Here is a 19355-nt window from a genome sequence, read left to right as displayed (position 1 = left end):
CTATGCAATAAAAAATGAATTCCAATGATTTAGTTTTCAAATCACAAGAATCCGCAAATTATTATTGCGTCTGCCTTAAATGTAAGTTTTCTAAACTGTTTCTACTAAGTTTTGAAACGTTGTTGTTTATTCAGCTATTTGTTGTCGCTTCTTCTTTTGTCTCGCTGCTTGTTGCTGATGTTGCTAATGCTGTTGCTGTTGCTGATGATGATGACCTCTTTTTTTCGTTTGTCCATCTCGGCTTGAAGTGCTCGATGTCTTTTGACTGTAATAATAGAAATATGAATTAATAATGGTAACATCAATTGTTATTTGTAATATACAAGTTATATGATTTCAATGTGATTTCTAAAAAATTCACAAAATATCACGTGTATTTATTTTTCAGCTAAATAATTTTTTTTAAACAAATCCAACAAATTTCGAAAAATATTCAAATTTTTATAATTTTTTCTTGTAACTGAAAATAAACGTGAAAGAGGGTTAATTTTGAATAAATAACCACGCATCTCAAATGGGAAAGTATGGTCTAAAAATCCTTAAAAAATCGATCACGTGAATAATGAACGCCCTTTAAACGATAAATGTCTCAAAAAGTTTTGAACGATCCCAGAAAGTTTTAAACAGTCCCAGCAAGTTTTAGACACAACCTCAGCAAGTTTTAAAGAGCCTCATAAAGTTTAAAACAGTCCTAAAAGTTTAAAACAGTCCTAAAATGTTTAAAACAGTCCTAAAATGTTTAAAACAGTCCTAAATTGTTTAAAACAGTCCAAATTGTTTAAAACAGTCCTAAATTGTTTAAAACAGTCCTAAAAAGTTTAGACAGTCCTAAAAAGTTTGTAGACAGTCCTAAAAAGTTGTAGACAGTCCTAAAAGTTGTAGACAGTCCTAAAAAGTTGTAGACAGTCCTAAAAAGTTGTAGACAGTCCTAAAAGTTGTAGACAGTCCTAAAAGTTGTAGACAGTCCTAAAAAGTTGTAGACAGTCCTAAAAAGTTGTAGACAGTCCTAAAAAGTTGTAGACAGTCCTAAAATGTTGCAAACGTTCCAAAAATATTTCAGACAGTCCCAGAAAATTTTAGAGAGACCCTCAGCAAGTTACAAAACAGCCCAAAAATGTTGCAAACAGTCCTAAAAATCTCAGACGGCCCAAAAATTTTGTAAAGAGCCCCAGAAAGGTACAAACAGCCCCAAAATGTTGCAAACAGTTATAAAAATTTCAGACACAGCCCAAAATGTTGTAAAGAGCCCCAGAAAGTTATAAACAGCCCCCAAATGTTGCAAACAGTCATAAAAACTTTCAAAACAGCTTTTAACATGTTGTAAAGACCCTCAAAGTTACAAACAGCCCAAAAATGTTGCAAACAGCCTTAGAAAATTTACAAACAGTCCAAAAATGTCGTGAAAAGCTTCAGTAAGCTTCAAAAAGCTCAAAAATGTCGTGAAAAGCTTCAGAAAGCTCAAACAGACCAAAAATGTCGTGAAAAGCATCAGAAAGTTTCAAACAGCTCAAAAAGGTTGTGAACAGCCCCAGAAAGTTTCACACAGCTCAAAATTGTTGTGAACAGCCCCAGAAAGTTTCAGACAGTTTAAAAATGTTGTGAACAGCCCCAGAAAGTTTCAGACAGTTTAAAAATGTTGCAAACAGCCTCAAAATATTCTAAATATCCCCAAAAATGTTCTAAATATCCCCAAAAATGTTCTAAATATCCCCAAACATGTCGTGAAAAGCCTCAGAAAGTTTCAAAAGTCCAAAAATGTTGCAAACAGCCCCAAAAAAATTCAGACGGTCTGAAAATGTTGCAAACACCCCAAAAATTTTCAGACGGTCTGAAAATGTTGCAAACAGCCCCAAAAAAATTCAGACGGTCTAAAAATGTTGCAAACAGACCCCAAAAAATTCAGGCGGTCTAAAATGTTGCAAACAGCCCTAAAAATTTCAGGCGGTCTAAAAATGTTGCAAACAGACACACAAAATGTTGCAAACAGCCACAAAAATGTTGCAAACAGCCCCTGATAGTTTCAGACAGTTCTAAAAATTTGCAAACAGCCCCAAAAAATTTCAGACAGCCCTAAAAATGTTGCAAACAGCCCTAGGAAGTTTCAGAGAGTCTAAAAATGTTGCAAACAGCCCCAGAAGTTTCAGGCAGCCCAAAAATGTTGCAAACAACCCTAGAAAGTTTCAGACAGTCCCAGAAAATTTTGGAGATCCTAAGCAAGTTTTAACCAGCCCCACAAAGTTTCAAAAAGTAAAAAAATTTGTAAACAGGCCCGGAAGTTTTCAGACAGCCCCATAAAGTTTTCTAAAAGTCCAATTATGCCGTAAACGTCCCAAAAATGTCTTAAACAGCCCAAGAAAAACGTTGTGAACAGCCCAGAGAGTTTCAAACTCCCCAAAAAGCTGCAAACATCTCAAAAATGTTGTAAACAGCCTCAGAAAGTTTCAAACAGCCCTAGAAAACTTCAAACAGTTTAATCATGTCGTGAATGGTCTAAAAATATTATTGCAAACTGCCCAAAATATTATAAACAGCCTAAAATGTCGCACGTATTCTAAAAATTTGCATATCTAACTAGATCTATCATTAATGCTATGCTATGCTATAATTAATAAAAATAGCACTCTAACATTTCGTATCTTAATTTTAGCCATCATAATTTCTTTATAAATATCCAAAAATATTTTATGCATATTTCTCCACTTAAACAAATATGACTTAAAAAAACAGAATAATTAAATATCAATTTCTACCCTTTTTTCAGTTACACATTAAAAAGTATAACTTTTTTTTAAAAGAAATACAGTGTTGTAATAAATAATATAAAGCAGATAATATTATTAGAAAATATTCATTTATCCTACGACAGATAAAACCAATTTTAAAAAATACCAAACAACCGTTCATTATATTTCCATTTATTTAAAATCTATAACAATCAAACAAACATTATCACAAACCAAAAAATAACATTTTAACAAATTACAAATATTTTATCTTCGTTCACATCAAGTCAACAACGACACCATTCATCAGTCATAACCATCATTTAGTAAAAAATAAATTCTTAAAACCATCCTCTCTTCCATTCCAATAATCATTCACCATTCCATCATCATCATCATCGATCATCGATCAATCATCTTCTTTCATCACAATTTGACTAAAACGTGTATCTCAGACCTGATTTGCACGAACAGAATGCCGTTGATGACGTTGAGCATGTCGAGACGGAACCCATGGAGGGCTGCTGGATCTGGACGGGGGGCAAACCTGCTCCTGAACCTGGTTTGCCTGTGTACAAATCGTTCATCTTCTTCTGCAGGACTACAGCCTGCTGCGTTAGGTGTCGGAGGCAGTCTGAGGACTCTTTGGTTTTGTGTGGTTTTTCACCCAACTGGAAAAAAAAAAAATTAAACTAGTGGTGTATGGCATCGTGCATTAAGGCAAATTGCTTCCCCCGTACCGTAATGAAATGTTCGAGAAATTTTAAACGTTTTCAAATATATTACTGCAACAAATACTGTAGTAACTTTCATTATTTTTGCTATCTTGTTTGTTATCTGATTATGAGCAAATCAAATGTAAATCATAAATCAATCAATTTATCTCCAGGAACATTAACAATCGTCATTTCATTTCGAATTCAATTTCAAAAAAAAAAAAAAATAGTTGCTCCCGTATAGTCACAGTCTAAGCGCATTTGGCAAATAATTCTGTGCGACATTTTCACTTATTACTGCGCTAGCTTGGCGGCATTTTTACATTTTTCAATAGTTTTCAAATGAAAATTGGAAAGTGCATGTTATTTAGTACATAAACAGTCTAAACGCACTTGGGTAAACATTTGTACCAGAGTGGCGCTTATACTGTGCTTTAGCCTGGGCAATTTTTACAATTTTTAGTCAAAAAAAAAATTAGAAACAAATTTTTTTCTCCAAAAGCAATTATTTTGTTGAAACAAGCAGAAAGTTCTTTGAATAATTCAAATCGGACGCTTAGTTCTCTCAAAAACTGCAATTTTTTTAACATTTAGTTCTATATCTCCGAAACCGCTAGGCCTACCTTTGCTAAAAACTAAAAATCACTTTTCCCCGCCATTACGATCTGAATGTTTTTTGGATCATACAAATTGGATGATCACACACACACACACACACACACACATCCATTTTTTCTGAGGCATACAAGTAAAATGTTCAGAAACCTTGAAAGCGTCGAGAAATGCAAAAATGTTCATTTTCTATTTTCGGCCCATTACTATAACTAGCCTACGGGAAGATTTGATACTTTTCCTAACGGTTATTCGGATTTTGATAATCTTTCTAGAGTTTGTCAAAGAAAATTTTTAAGATTTAATGAACGATAAAACTATAGTAATATTGTAGAAATGGCAAAAATTACAAAAAAATACTTATGTTCGACATTGAAACCATTTGCTAGAAATCTCAATTCACTTGAAATTTGAATTTAGCTGAAATTATGAGACCATATAATATTATAATTGTAAAAATACAAAGAAGAAAATTGACCCTGAAATTCGAAAAAAACATTAGGGGTGGACAACACATAATAAAAATGAATTGCATTTTCAAAATGAAAATAGTTGAACGTATTTTGTCAAAAAAAATTAAAGAAAATTGACTCCACAATTTAAAAAAAAATATTAGAGGTAGAGAACCATTTATAAAATAAATACTATTTTGATGTAATAAAAAAGATGTATGTATTTTTCAACTTTGAGTTAAAAAAATTAAAATAAGAAAATTGACTCCAAAATTTAAAAAAAAGTTATGGGTAGACAAAACCTTAATAGAAATAAATTGTTTTTCAAAGTACAGTTCGAGTTTTTTCTTTTAACACAAAAAACTCAAATTTTGTCACAAATATTCAATGACTGAACAGAGGATAAAAAATGATTGAATTACTAAAATGAATATAAAACAAAATAGAGGTTGGTAATTAAAGTAAAAATTTAGTGTTGTATGTATTTTTTAAAGCCAGATTATAATATATAAAAAAATAAAAAAAAATACTTCAAACTTTAAAAAAAATATTTAAGGGTGATAATAAAGTAAAAATTTAGGGTTGTATGTTGTATGTATTTTTTAAAGCCACATTATAAAAAAAGAAAAAACACCTCAAATTTTAAAAAAAGTATTTAAGGGTGGTAATAAAGTAAAAAATTAGGTTTGTATATATTTTTTAAAGCCACATCATAAAAAAATCAATAAATACTTCAAAATTTAAAAAAAAATATTTAGGAGTGAACAACCCTTATGACTTAGGGGTATAAAAAATAAATAGTAACCGATTCTCAGACCTACTGAATGCGCATATAAAGTATGTAGTAATAAGTATGAACATTGTGACCAGAAAATTATATATATATATATATATATATATATATATAAATATATATATTTATATATATATATATATATATAATATATATATTCATATTCCCTTATCTCTTACCTGTTGTTTGTAAATCGAGTAAGTCTCCTTCTCATTATTCAAAGCCGATCTAAAGTCTCCCATGCAGCTCTGTGTCCTGGCGACTAGATGATAGTTGACTGCAACTTTCAGAGATTTGGCCCCATAGTAACGTGAATTCAATTGTAAGGCTTGTTCGAGGAATCTTAGAGCTAAATCGTATTCACCTAGTGCGTGCAGGATCAGACTTATGTTACACTGAAAGAAAATAATAGAAATTAAACATTAATTAATTAATTAATAAGATAAATAAGATAAATAAGACATATGTTATGGCAAGGCCATGTTGAAACTTTGTGCTTTTAACAAATTATTATAATAATGATAAATATAAAAAAAAATTCACTGGACTTGCAACAATAGTCAAATCAAGATGGATTTTCTAATAAAATCAATATCAAAGTACTTTTTGCAAAAAATTTTGTTCTAAACATTAAAAAATGAAAATTGTACATTTTTAAGAAATTGTATAAGCTTTTTAATGGCATGTTTAGATTTTTATGTTTTTGAACAAATTATTAACAAACAAAATGATAGATTAAAAAAAATGCACTGGATTTGCAACAATAGTCAAACCAAGATGGCTTTTTTTATAAAATCAATATTAAAGTATTTTTTGCAAAAAATTTTGTTCTAAACATTGAAAAATGAAAAATGTGCATTTTTAAGAAATTTTAGAAGCTTTCTAATGACATGTTTAGATTTTTCTGTTTTTGAACAAATTATTGACAAAATATGATAAATATAAAATAATGCTCTGAATTTACAACAATAGTCAAACCAAGATGGCTTTCTTTATAAAATCAATATTAAAGTACTTTTTACAAAAAATATTGTTCTGAACATTAAAAAATTAAAAATGTACATTTAAAAAAAAATTTTATATAAGCTTTCTAATGCTAATTTTTATGCTTTTGAATAAATTATTAACAAAACAATGATAAATATAAAAAAAATGCACTAGATTTACAACAATAGTCAAACCAAGATGGCTTTTTTTTCTATAAGATCAATATCAAAGTACTTTTTGCAAAAATTTTGTTCTAAACATTGAAAAATAAAAATGTACATTTTTAAAAAAATTTATAAGATTTCTAATGGCAAATAATAGTTTTTTTTTATGTTTTTGAACAAATAATTAACAAAATAATGATGAATGTGAAAAAATGCACTGCATTTACAACAATAGTCAAACCAAGATGGCTTTTTTTATAAAATCAATCAATAGAAAAAAATTTTGTTCTAAACATTGAAAAATGAAAAATGTACATTTTTAGGAAATTTTATAAGCTTTCTAATGGCCTATAATAGTTTTTATGTTTTTGAACAAATTATTAACAAAATAATGATTAATATAAAATAATGCACTAGATTTGCAACAATAGTCAAACCAAGATGACCTTGTATAAAATCAATTTTAAAGTACTTTATGCAAAAAAAATTGTTTTTAACATAAAAAATAAAAATGTACATTTTTAAAAAATTTCATAAGCTTTCTAATGGCATGTTTAGATTTTTATGCTTTTGAACAAATTATTAACAAAATAATGATAAATATAAAAAAATGCACTGGTTTTACAACAATAGTCAAACCAAGATGGCTTGTTTTATAAAATCAATATCAAAGTACTTTTTGCAAAAAAAATTGTTCTAAACATTAAAAAATAAAAAATGTACATTTTTAAGAAATTTTATAAGCTTCTAATGGCATGTTAAGATTTTTATGCTTTTAAACAAATTATTAACATTAATAATGATAAATATAAAAAAAGTGCACTGGATTTACAACAATAGTCAAACCAAGATGGCTTTTTTTTATAAAATCAATATTAAAGTACTTTTTGCAAATAATTTTGTTCTAAACATTGAAAAATGAAGAATGTACATTTTTAAGAAATTGTAAAAGCTTTCTAATGGAGTATAATAGTTTTTATGTTTTTGAACAAATTATTAACAAAATAATGATGAATATAAAATAATGCACTGGATTTACAACAATAGTCAGTCAAACCAAGATGTTTTTTTTATAAAATCAATATCAAAGTACTTTTTACAAAAAAAATGTTCTGAACATTAAAAAATGAAAAATAGAGAATAAATGAATAATATTGTCAGATAGAAAAAACCTAGTAGAAACCGCACAAATGACAAAAAAACAATGTTAGATGACCAGGGTCTTTCTGACCCAGCTTCATAACATAACATTTTGACAGTATTCAGTATGATTCAGTAGCATGAAGTTGGAGAGTAACATGGCCTTGCCATAACATTTGTCTATTGTGTGCAGAATAGGTCCATTAGTTTAATTTATTTTTGTGTGATACTCACGTTTAGAAGTGCAATTTCTGGATGATCTTCACCACAGACCAACAATGCAAGATATCTGGCACGATATAGTAATTTCAGGGCTGTGATTACTTGACTATTTGCAAAAACAGTAGAGTGCAAGATGTGCCTGCAAAAATTACAAACAAAACTATAACAAAATTCCAGTAACAAAAAAAAAATAATATAGTATCTATTTTATTTACATATTCTGTAATCGTATAAGGATGATCGATTCCATTGACCCTTTCGCCTCATGAGCACAGCCTTCTGCTGAGAGGCCATAGCGTCCTGGTGTTCCCCCATGATATAATTCAGACGAGCAATCATTCTTAGACATTGGCAATTTCTGGATGCATTGCTCCATAGACATTGTTTAAAAGATTTAGGGCTTCTGATATTAATTCGTAACCGTCTTTTAAGTAGCCTGCTGAATTTAGTCTGACCGGTTGTGTAGAAGTTGTATGCATCTGTGCCTAAAATGTAATTGATAAATGATACAAACTATCATGATTAAGGGGGAAAATCTGGATCATAAAATTGTGTTGTCATGGCAACGCAAATAGCGGCATTTTTACAGTTAGCGTTGCCATGACAACGCCGATTGCCAGGTAAATCCGTTTCTTTCAATTCTTACACTTGGATCTGTTGCCTAAAATGTAATTGATAATAATACAAACTACTTAATTAAAGGGGACAATCTGCCTCATGAAACAGCGTTGTCATGGCAACGCAAATAGAGGCACTTTACAGTTAGCGTTGCATGACAACGCCGATTGCCATGGTAACCTGTTTCATTCAATTCTTACCCTTGGATTGATATGTTTAACAACAGGGAAATATTATTGATATCCTCTTCAAAAATGTTGCCTTGTTCTTAGATTCAAAATTATAGTCTCTCATAAAATTTGTAGTCCAACTTTGATGCAGAAAGATCTAAAACAAACACAAACATTACCTTGGAACCATACTTCTATTACTACCATACTTCTATTACTACTATCCTTTACTACCTCAACAAGCTGATCTTCAGCAATCCGTAATTCTCAATGAACCCATCCAAGCTGTCAGCCTTCGGTTCGAAGTCCCAATAGGACTTCAATTCGTTCCTGATCTGCGTCCACAGAGACTTCTGTGTCAGGAGTGCCCACTCGTTGGTTGTTGTCCTATTGTTTAGAGTTCCATTCTTGTTGCGCTTGTTTCTGCGTTTGGCAGTCTTGCTCTGTAGTTCTTCGACGCCACTGGTGGCGGGCGACGATATGGGGGCACTGCATAATAGACAGTTCAGGAAATGACTGACTGCGAAGGAGAGACTCATGGGGTCGGCAGACTAGAGGAAAAGGACAATTATTAGTTATCAAATAATGTTCAAATTTTATGTTGAACTAGCTGTAAGTGGAATTCTGTCTTAAGGCAATTAGGGCATCGTGCCTTAAGGCAAATTGCTGGAACTTCCCGTGCCAAAAATTATTATTTTTTTAAAAACGATTAACATTTTCGAAAAAAATTTACTTCGAAAAAATTAGATTTTTGAGAAACTATAAATTTGACAAAAAATTACTTTTTTTGAAAATAAAAATTAAAAAAAAAAATTAAAAAAAATTTTTTTTCTTTATATAAGTTTTCTTTATTTTGACATATTTTGGAAGATCTGAACTTTCTTTCAAAGCCATCGTACTGCTTTAACTGCATATAGATAAAATATAAAGCGCGTAAGCGCCGCGTCGCCGTCTAACGCGTAAACACTGGTACGGAATCCATAGGAATGTAAACAAAATTGATGCTTATTGTTAAAATCTCTATAAAGTATCTGATAATTTGATGTGCATATGTCTAATGATCATTTTTGACCGCCAAATGGCATTTTTTTTACTTTTTTCATTACATTTCCGAAACCGCTAGACCTGCCTTTATGAAAATTTGATCGGTTCTTCACCTTGTCAATACAAGAAAATGTTTTTGAATTATTCAAATCGGACGCTCCGTTCTCTTAAAACTGAGTTACCGTTTTCGGCACTTTTTGCCCCGTATCTTCGGAACGGCTAGACCTGCCTTCGCCAAAAAGTAATCAGCACGTCTCTTTATCAATATGAATCGAATGTTCTTTGAATTATTCAAATCGGTTGATCGGTGTTCCCGAAATCGTCGACGAAAATTTGTATCCGCACATACATACACGCACATACATACATACATACATACAAACACACACACACACACACACATACATCCATTTTTTTAAGGTATGCCAAAATATTCGGAAATTTTTGAAACGTCGAGAAATGCAAACATTTTCATTTTGGATTTTTTTGCGATTACTATAACTTGCCCTACGGGAAGTTAATAAATAAATAAATAAAAAAAAAATCGTCTGAAAATGTACAATGCCCAATGAATTAGGTCAGTGGTTTCCAAAATTTTTCGCATCGCAACCCCCCCCTGCTCTCATAAAAAAAATGCTGCAACTGCAACTATACTATCAGACTACAAATTTATATGCAATATGCATAAAAAATATTATTTTCATTTATTTTTTTATAAATAGTATTTTGTAAAATGCCGTTTGCGTACCCCTGGAAAGGCGCGCCCCACAAGTTAGAAACCACTGAATTAGGTATAGTAGAACTCCAATCATCCGAAATCTAATTATCCGAACTCCAATCATCCGAATCGCCGATTATCCGAATCACTTTCAGAAAAAAAATTGTCCAAAAAAAGTCTAAGTGCGCTATTATTCTTCCACCAGCAAAGCCAGTGTAGGCACATTGTTTGTTTTGATTTGACGGAGATGTTTACAAAACAATGATTTTTATTTCTAAACTTGTACATAAGTACATTTTATTTATATTTAAAACATGTGAAAATGTCATGTTTCTTTCATTTAATTCAATGAAAAAAATAGTGCAATATCAAAACGTAACTTTTTTTCTCTCCAATGGCAATTTTAAAAAAAAAACTCCGAATATTTGATTATCCGAATCGGTCCCGGTCCCCATTAATTCGGATAATTGGAGTTCTACTGTATTTATAATTTTATATCTATTACCTGCATGTATCCTGTGAAAATGTGCTTGGCAGCCCTCAGGAGCAGTTCAGACACAGCAATCTTGTGCAAGTACGTCAAGGGTGTTGACTTTGCTCAAAAGATCAGCAACCTTACCCAAATACCTAATATTGATACCCCTATTGTGCAAAGACTCCGACAACGTAACGCCGTCCATAGGCGCCGAAGAATGATCCATACAGTCGGCAATAAAGTTAGGAATCTGTACGGTTAATAAAAATTGTGCAGCATCCTTAACCAGACGTCTCTGTTCCACCAGTGGTGGCCCATCCTCTTCACAATGTTTGATACCGGGAGAAAATGAATCAGGGTTGAAACGGATGTCGAATTCGGTGTCTTTTAAAGAACCGACTGCTTTGGCGGCACGTTGTACGATTTCTTTGGTGGTTTCTTCCAAGTCTTTCTTTTCGCCTCCTGTGATTTTTTCTACCATTTGTTTGGCTTCATCAGTGCACTCGGCGGACTCTGTTTTATCATCCTTGTCATCCTTTTTGGTTTCTGCGCTAACGCCTTCGGCGTTAGCTTCTTTATTCTCTTTATTGTCATCAATAGCTTTAACTGCTGTTTTTTTGGTCGCTCCCAACTGTTGTAAATGGAAAGCAGCGATTTTGATAAACGACATGTACCTGGTTTCAACAAAACTATCGATTAACTCTTGACGCAAACAACAAAGTTTGTGCTTGTGTTCGATGGGAAATCCTTGTGCTTTAACTTCAGCAGCCAACTCTTCGTCATCTAGTTTCAAAAAGTTTACGTCTGGTGGGAAGGTTCTCAACAAATCCAAAATATAGTGACGTCCATCGTTGCCGATTATACCTTTACACTCGACTGATGAACAAAGTTTAACAGCTTTACCACTTTCGTCGTAAACTGAATGTGGTAAGATTTTGAGCTGTTGACCAGCTTTGCTTAAGAGTTCTAAGTATTCGGTGTTAGATAAGATAGTTTTACCAAAATCTATGGAACCGTATACGACAGATTGTTCTTGTTCACGTTCTAAAATACCAGGAATAATACTTTGTGCAGTTACTCTATAACCTCTATAGTCAACTACAACAGTGCCCAGTGTGTACAACCCTTCATGATCCACTGCACTGTACACTCGTACACCTTGCAAATCGTTCATGGGCGCTATGAAAGCGGCAGCATCGCCTCCCAAATCCTTATAATGATCCCTGACATCAAAACCAAGCGAGAAAAATATATTATTCCATATATACATCTGCATCTTCGCCTCTTCCCCTGGATTAATGGCCATTACGTTACCGTCGATGACTGCGACTGCTCCTCTGGTTGCGGCGCCACGAAATCGCTGTGGACTTTGAAGATTGCTCTTTCTCGCAAAAGACGTTCGGGTAGGTTTTTGCGCGGTAGTTCCCTTGTTGTTTGGAGTTCCTCGTTCCAGTCTCTGGTCTGGCCAGGAATGTGCTCTTCGTAGCCCAGTTTGGAACTGAAGGTGTCTTCGGCGCGGATTGCGTCGACTGTGTGCTCGAGTTGGGGAGCTGTCCAACTGTAAACCTAAGAAAAGACAAAGCAATTAAAAACTAGTGGTGTATGGCATCGTGCCTTAAGGCAAATTGCTGGAATTTCCGGTACCGTAATGAAATCTTCGAGGAATTTTAAACGTTTTCAAATATATTATTACAAATACTGTTACTTTCATTATTTTTGCTATCTTCAATCAATTTCAAAAAAATAGTTGCCTAGTTTACACAAAATTGAAAAACTGCTCCCGAATAGTCACATTCTAAACGCGTTAGCAAATAATTATGTGCGACATTTTCACTTATACTGTGCTTAGCTTGGCGGCATTTTCACATTTTTCAATAGTTTGCGCCAACAACTAATCAGCACATCTCCCTATCAATAGAAATCGGATGTTTTTTAAACAATTCAAATCGGTTGATCCGTGCGCCCGAAAACGTGGACGAAAAATTGAATCCATACATACATACATACACACACACACACATCCAATTATTCAGAGGTATGCCAAAATGTTCAGAAACCTTCAAAACGAGAAATGTAAAAATTTTCAATTTCGAACTTTGGCCCATTACAATATCTTATCCTACGGGAAGTTAAGAATATTTATTATATTTAAAAAATAGAAATATTCGGCAAAATTAAGTTGTATAACATTGTAACTGAGTATACTTTAAAATCGTTATTAAAAATAATAAATCAATTCAAGTCTAAGCTTGTCATGAGTTCGAATGCATTTTGTGCATTTGTTTACAATTTATTTTATAGAATCACGCGTTGGATCTGAATATAATGTTTGACAAATTTATTCAGAATTGAATAGTCTATGATTTTTTTACACCAAAATGCCCTATAACAACTCGGTATACTCAATAAACTGCATTAGGAAACAAATTAATTGTACTCATACCAAAAGGTGAAACCTGCGAACAAGGAAACATCACTAATTTCGTTTAAATTATTTATAATTCCTAAACTATTTGATAGAATCAAAACATGTCTTCGGTAAATTTGTACAAAATTAAGTAGTCTACAACATTTTCTAACAACACAATGCCCTACAACAACTTGGTATACTCATAAACTGCATTAGAAAACAGACTGTTACAGAATTATCAAATTCGTAAAGAAGTGGTAATTTTAATTAAAAAAATTATAACTCCTAAACTATTCGCTAAAAGTTAATGGTATACTTGGCAAATTCGTACAAAATTAAATAATATATTTTTTTCTAACAACACAATGCCCTACAACAACTTGGTATACTCTGAAATTGCATTCGAAAACAAACAAAACCAAATTAATTAAAGTCATTCTTCAAATATGACATGAACGGTTTGTCATTGTAATTAGCATTTAGGACTTGAACCTTCATTAGAGAAATGAAGTAATTGTTGTATAATAAATTCTATAATATTTGTTAAACAATGCCTAAACAAATATTGTTTTCGTTAACTTCACTCATCATGTAATAATTGTGTTCGAAGAACTTCATGTAATTAAAATTAACATGCATTCATTGACTGCTTGTATTTTTTTTACTTTTTCGCTTATTATTTAAACAGCTGTAATATCTATTTTGCATAAGAAATATTTTCCATTTTGATAACTTCAAAGATTTATAGAAACTATAAGTCCATTTTTTATTTTAATTTTAGTTTTGCGCCGTCAGTATAGTCCCTTTTCAATATTATTTTTAGACTGCTCGTCAGTAGAGTCCTCCTCCCCTTTTCATTTTTAGTTTGGTCTTCAGTAGGCCCCCTTGTCTTTATTTTTAGTTTTGCTCGTCAGTAGAGTCCCATTTTCTTCCATTTTTAATTTAATTATCAGTAGAGTTTATTTTTTTTTTGTTTTTAGTTCTGCTCGTCAGTAGAGTCCCTTTTCAATGTTATTTTTAGATTGCTCGTCAGTAGAGTCCTTTTTACCTTTAACTTTAATTTAATCATCAGTAGAGTCTCCCTCCTTTTTTCATTTTTTGTTTGGTCGTCAGTAGAGTCCCCCTCCCTTTTTCATTTTTAGTTTGGTCTTCAGTAGAGTCCCTTTTTCTTTAATTTTTAGTTTGCTCGTCAGTAGAATCCTCCTCTCTTTTTCATTTTTAGTTTGGTCTTCTGTAGAGTTCCTTTTACCTTTAATTTTAATTTAATCATCAGTAGAGTCTCTTTGAATTTTATTTTTAGATTGCTTGTCAGTAAAGTCCCATTTTCTTTCAGTTTTAATTTAATGATCAGTAGAGTTTATTTTTTTTTATTTTTAGTTTTGCTCGTCAGTATAGTCCCTTTTTAATTTTATTTTCAGTATCCTCGTCAGTATGTCCCTTTTACCTTTAACTTTAATTTAATCATCAGTAGAGTCTCTTCGAATATTATTTTTAGTTTGGTCGTCAGTAGAGTCCCCCTCCTTTTTGCATTTTCAGTTTCATTGTCAGTAAAGTCTCTTTATTTACGAATAATATAGAAATAATTTCTAATCAACAAACTAACGTTCAGTACACGGCACGAATGTTTAATTTGTTTTATTATTTTCAAGGAACAATGTAAAATATTCTTCTGATTCTAACATTTTTCATTAAATCTGGATTTGTACTACGACGTAACTTTAAAAAAATGTTTATTTATCTATGATGATTTCCTTGTTGATATCGGAACGCATACAACGACAGATCTATTCACATACACGACGACTAATCACAATCGACCCGTATAGAAATGATATCATCGAGAGCGAATGACGAATCATTGGTACTCGACTCGAGCGTAACGCATTGCCGTTGCATTTGTACGGATATACACCCTAGTCGCGTCTAAAGCAATTTTACTTCAAATAAAATTCGTTGAGCGATGTGAAGGTTTTTTTTTAATTATTTATTTAATTACAATCTGTCACATATTTTAAGACATTGAGTAATTGTTTTGACTTTTCTTATTATATGAATCTTGCATGGATGGCAACCCAGTAGTTGTCTCGTCCAGATTTTGACTAATTATCTATACTCGAAGTATTTTTCTGACATTTTATATAAGGAAATTTAAACTTAAAATTTAAATTTAAATTTAAATTTTTCTTATTACCTGGTACGGTGTGGCGACCCTCTCGAAAGGATGCCTCGACGTCCTCTTCCTCTGCATGGCGGCGAAGGACCTCTTAAATATGGGCGAAACTTGACCCAGGAGATCTATCAGGGAATGGCACAGGTGTCCAGGCGAAGCTGGTCTCGGATTGAACTCTTCGCAGGTGGACTGATTGACGTAGAATCCTCTGGCGCAGGCAGTGATGTGTAAGTGGCGATCTTCGGCTGTTACCACGTGCAAGTAGAGCAGGTCGCCGTGCATCTTGCGATGGCCGGGCGGCGGATTCCAGCCGGAGGTAGTAAGAACCTGGGGGTAATAGAAAGAAAAAAGTTGAATGAGTTTTTAGTTAAGGATATGATTTAAAAAACATTCCATCCCTATTAATAGGTAGATGTGCTGATTAGTTTTAGGCAAAGGCAGGTCCAGCCGTTACGCAGATACGGAGCAAAGATTGTAGAAAGTACAAATAGAGTTTTTGAGAGAACGGAGTATCGGAATTGAATGATCTAAAAAACATTTAATTTGTAATGATGAGGAGAAGTGGTGATTAGTTTTTTCCAAAGACAGGCCTAGACGTTTCGGAGATACGGAGCTAAATGCGCAAAACATGGCAGTTTTTGAGTGAACTAAGCGTCCGATTTGAATGATATAAAAAACTTTCTGCTCGTATTGACAAAACAATTGCTTTTGAGGATAAAAAATTATTACATCTTTTTTTTATTTTCCATGAAATATTTTTTGTAATTTTGGATTAAAAATTCAAAAAATTACCCAGGCTAAGCGCCACCCTGGTACAAATGTTTAACCAAGTGCGTTTAGACTATTGATGTACTGGAGTAATTTTCCAATTTTGTGAAAATTATTTAAGAATATAAAAATGCCGCCAACCTAAGCACAGTATAAGTGAAAATGTCGCACAGAATTATTGGCAACTGTATTGCAATTTTAATTTTCTCGTCAGTAGAGTCCCTTTTTGCTATTGACATTTTAATTTGTACGTCAGTAGAGTTCCCATTTCTATTGAAATTCTCAATTGCCCATCAGTAGAGTCCCTTTTTGTACTGAAATTTTAAATTTGCTCGTCAGTAGAGTCCTTTTTCTTCTCAGAGATGAAAGCTAGGAAATTATTGAAAAGACTACACTGACGAGCAAAAGTTAAAATATACAAAAAAGGGACTCTACTGACGAGCAAAAGTTAGAAAATTAATAAAAGGACTCTACTGACAAGCTAAAGCTAAAATATACAAAAAAGGAACTCTACTGACGAGCAAGAGCAAGAAAATTAATAAAAGGACTCTACTGACGAGCAAAAGTTAAAATATACAAAAAAGTAATTATACTGACGAGCTAAAGTTAAAATATACAAAAAAGGAACTCTACTGACGAGCAAACTTAATCTAGAATATTAAATAAAAGGACTATTGACGAGATAAAGCTAAAATATACAAAAAGAGACTCTACTGACGAGCAAAGGATAGAGAATTAATAAAAGGACTATACTGACAAGCTAAAGCTAAAACTAGTGGGGTGGGTGGCATCGTGCCTTAAGGCAAATTGCTGGAACTTCCCGTACCGTAACGAAATGTTCGAGGAATACTGAATGTTTTCAAATAGTTTATTATAAATATTGTAACATTGTCTAATATTTATAAATATTATATAAACTTAATTGCAGAGTTGAAATTATTTGTTTGAAGTATATTAGAACTATAGTCAGAATTAAAAATAAAATCGGAATTATTTTCGATATACAAAACATTTTTTTTTTTTAAAAAAAGAAAAAAAAAATGAATTTTTTTTCCAAAATCAATTATTTTGTTAAGACAAGCAGAAAGTTTTTTGAATCAATTAAATCGGACGCTTAGTTCTCTCAAAAACTGCCATTTGCAAAAAACTAATAACCACTTCTCCCAATCATTACTAATTGAATGTTTTTTAGATCATTCAAATCGGATGCTCCGTTCTCTCAAAAACTCGATTTCTATTTTCTGCACTCTTTGCTCTTTATCTCCGTAACTGCTGGACCTGCCTTTGCCAAAAACTAATCAGCACATCTCCCTATCAATAGGAATCGAATGTTTTTTGAACCATTCAAATCGGTTGATCCGTACGCCCGAAAACGTGGGCGAAAAATTGTATCTATACATACACACACCACACACACACATCCATTTTTTCTGCAGTATGCCAAAATGTTCAGAAACCTTCAAAACGTCGAGAAATGTAAAAATTTTCAATTCCGATTTTCGGCCCATTACAATAACTTACCCTACGGGAAGTTAATATACAAAAAAGGGACTCTACTGACGAGCAAGAGCTAGAAAATTAATAAAAGGACTCTACTTACGAGCTAAAGCTAAAATATACAAAAAAGCAACTCTACTGACGAGCAAACTTAATCTAGAATTAAAAAAAGGGACTCTACTGACGAGCAAACCAATCTAGAATTAATAAAAGGACTCTACTAACGAGCAAAAGCTAAAATTATATAAAAGAGGACTTTACTGACGAGCAGACGAGTATTTCAGTTTGTTCGTCAGTTCATATAATGCAAAATATAGTTTGCTTGTCAGTAGAGTCCTTTTTATTTTCATGTCTGGTGAAATACAGTTGATGATGAAAAATACTAAATACAAAAATTCTAAAAATGACCTAGGATAAGCACAGTCTAAGTGCCATCTGGTACAAATGTTCATCCGAGTGCGTTTAGACTATTTATGTACTGGAGCACTTGTCCAATTTTGTGTTAAAAACTATTGAAAAATGTGAAAATGCCGCCAAGCTGAGCACAGTATAAGTGTAAATGTCGCACAGAATTATTTGCAAATGCGTTTAGACTGTGACTATACAGGAGCACTTTTTCAATTTTGTGTAAATTTGGCAACTATTTCTTTTTCAAATTAAATTCGAAATGAAATGGCGATTGTTATGTTCTCAGATGTAACAAGATAGCAAAAATAATGAAAGTTACAGTATTTGTAATACCACGTTTAAAATTTCTCGAATATTTCATTACGGTACCAGCAATTTGCGTTAAGGCACGATGCCATATACACCACTAGTTTTCTTATTACCTTTATACACGGTGCAGCCTTCGGTTCCCTCGCATTCGAATGCAAAGGCAGTAGCGGCAGATGCGACCCAACCGACGGCATAATGAAATCCGGCGGCGTACAATCAACTACACTTTCCTGCCTCGCCCTCTTCTTCTCCAAAATATCGCCTTGGGTGATGGCGTTAAGGAAGCACAAGGAACTGCATTCTGTCCCATTGTAGGCGTCCGATGAATCTGCACTCTTTAGTAAATCCCGCACGTGTCTGACATGAATGCGAGCCTCCCGCATTGTGTAGGGCTCCTCGACGACCCTTATGACGGATCGCTCTTTCAGCCCTTCGATGTTCTTGAGCTCTGCAAAATTGTCAAGGGTGTTTCCATCGAGCTGCAGGGAGAAGCAGGTTCGATGACATGTGTCTTCGCGGTCCATCAGCAACCTGGGGGGTAAAGGATATATTTAAAATTTGTGTTAACGTAAATGTACACTATTCCGGGATAGTACATTATTACGGGAGTTTTTCGTTTTGATTATAAGAAAGATCAAAAGAAGAAAATGGTCAATAAATAATAATTTTATTCAATAGCACATCAATTATAATTTGAATCCTAATAAAATAGTGAAATTTTCAAATTTAAATATTAGTTTTTAAAGCCCCAAAAAGCTTTTGAAAGCAGTCGTAACCCAATCGCCGTTTCGTGCTGGCTTGTTACCTTGTTAGCGAGTTAGGTTATGCGACGGTTCCATTGCTTAAGGGGCACAACTAGTGTAACCGCCTAAAAAAATGTGATTTTTGGAAATTTATATTAAAAAAAACTACTTTAGCAATCATTTCAAAACTTTAGGAATATATTTATACATGTTTTA

At 32.7% G+C, this 19355-nt stretch overlaps 1 pseudogene; it reads right to left on the bottom strand.

Annotated features, from left to right (window-relative positions):
- Nucleotides 1-18994, bottom strand: part of LOC113386464 — a 20330-nt pseudogene extending 1336 nt beyond the window's left edge.
- Nucleotides 18995-19355: the final 361 nt, after the last annotated feature.

This window comes from Ctenocephalides felis, unplaced genomic scaffold, assembly GCF_003426905.1.
Source record: "Ctenocephalides felis isolate EL2017-DRISC unplaced genomic scaffold, ASM342690v1 CF-g0.4_SCAFFOLD_03571, whole genome shotgun sequence".
Lineage (NCBI taxonomy): Eukaryota > Metazoa > Arthropoda > Insecta > Siphonaptera > Pulicidae > Ctenocephalides > Ctenocephalides felis.
This window is presented reverse-complemented; position numbering and strand designations above follow the sequence as displayed.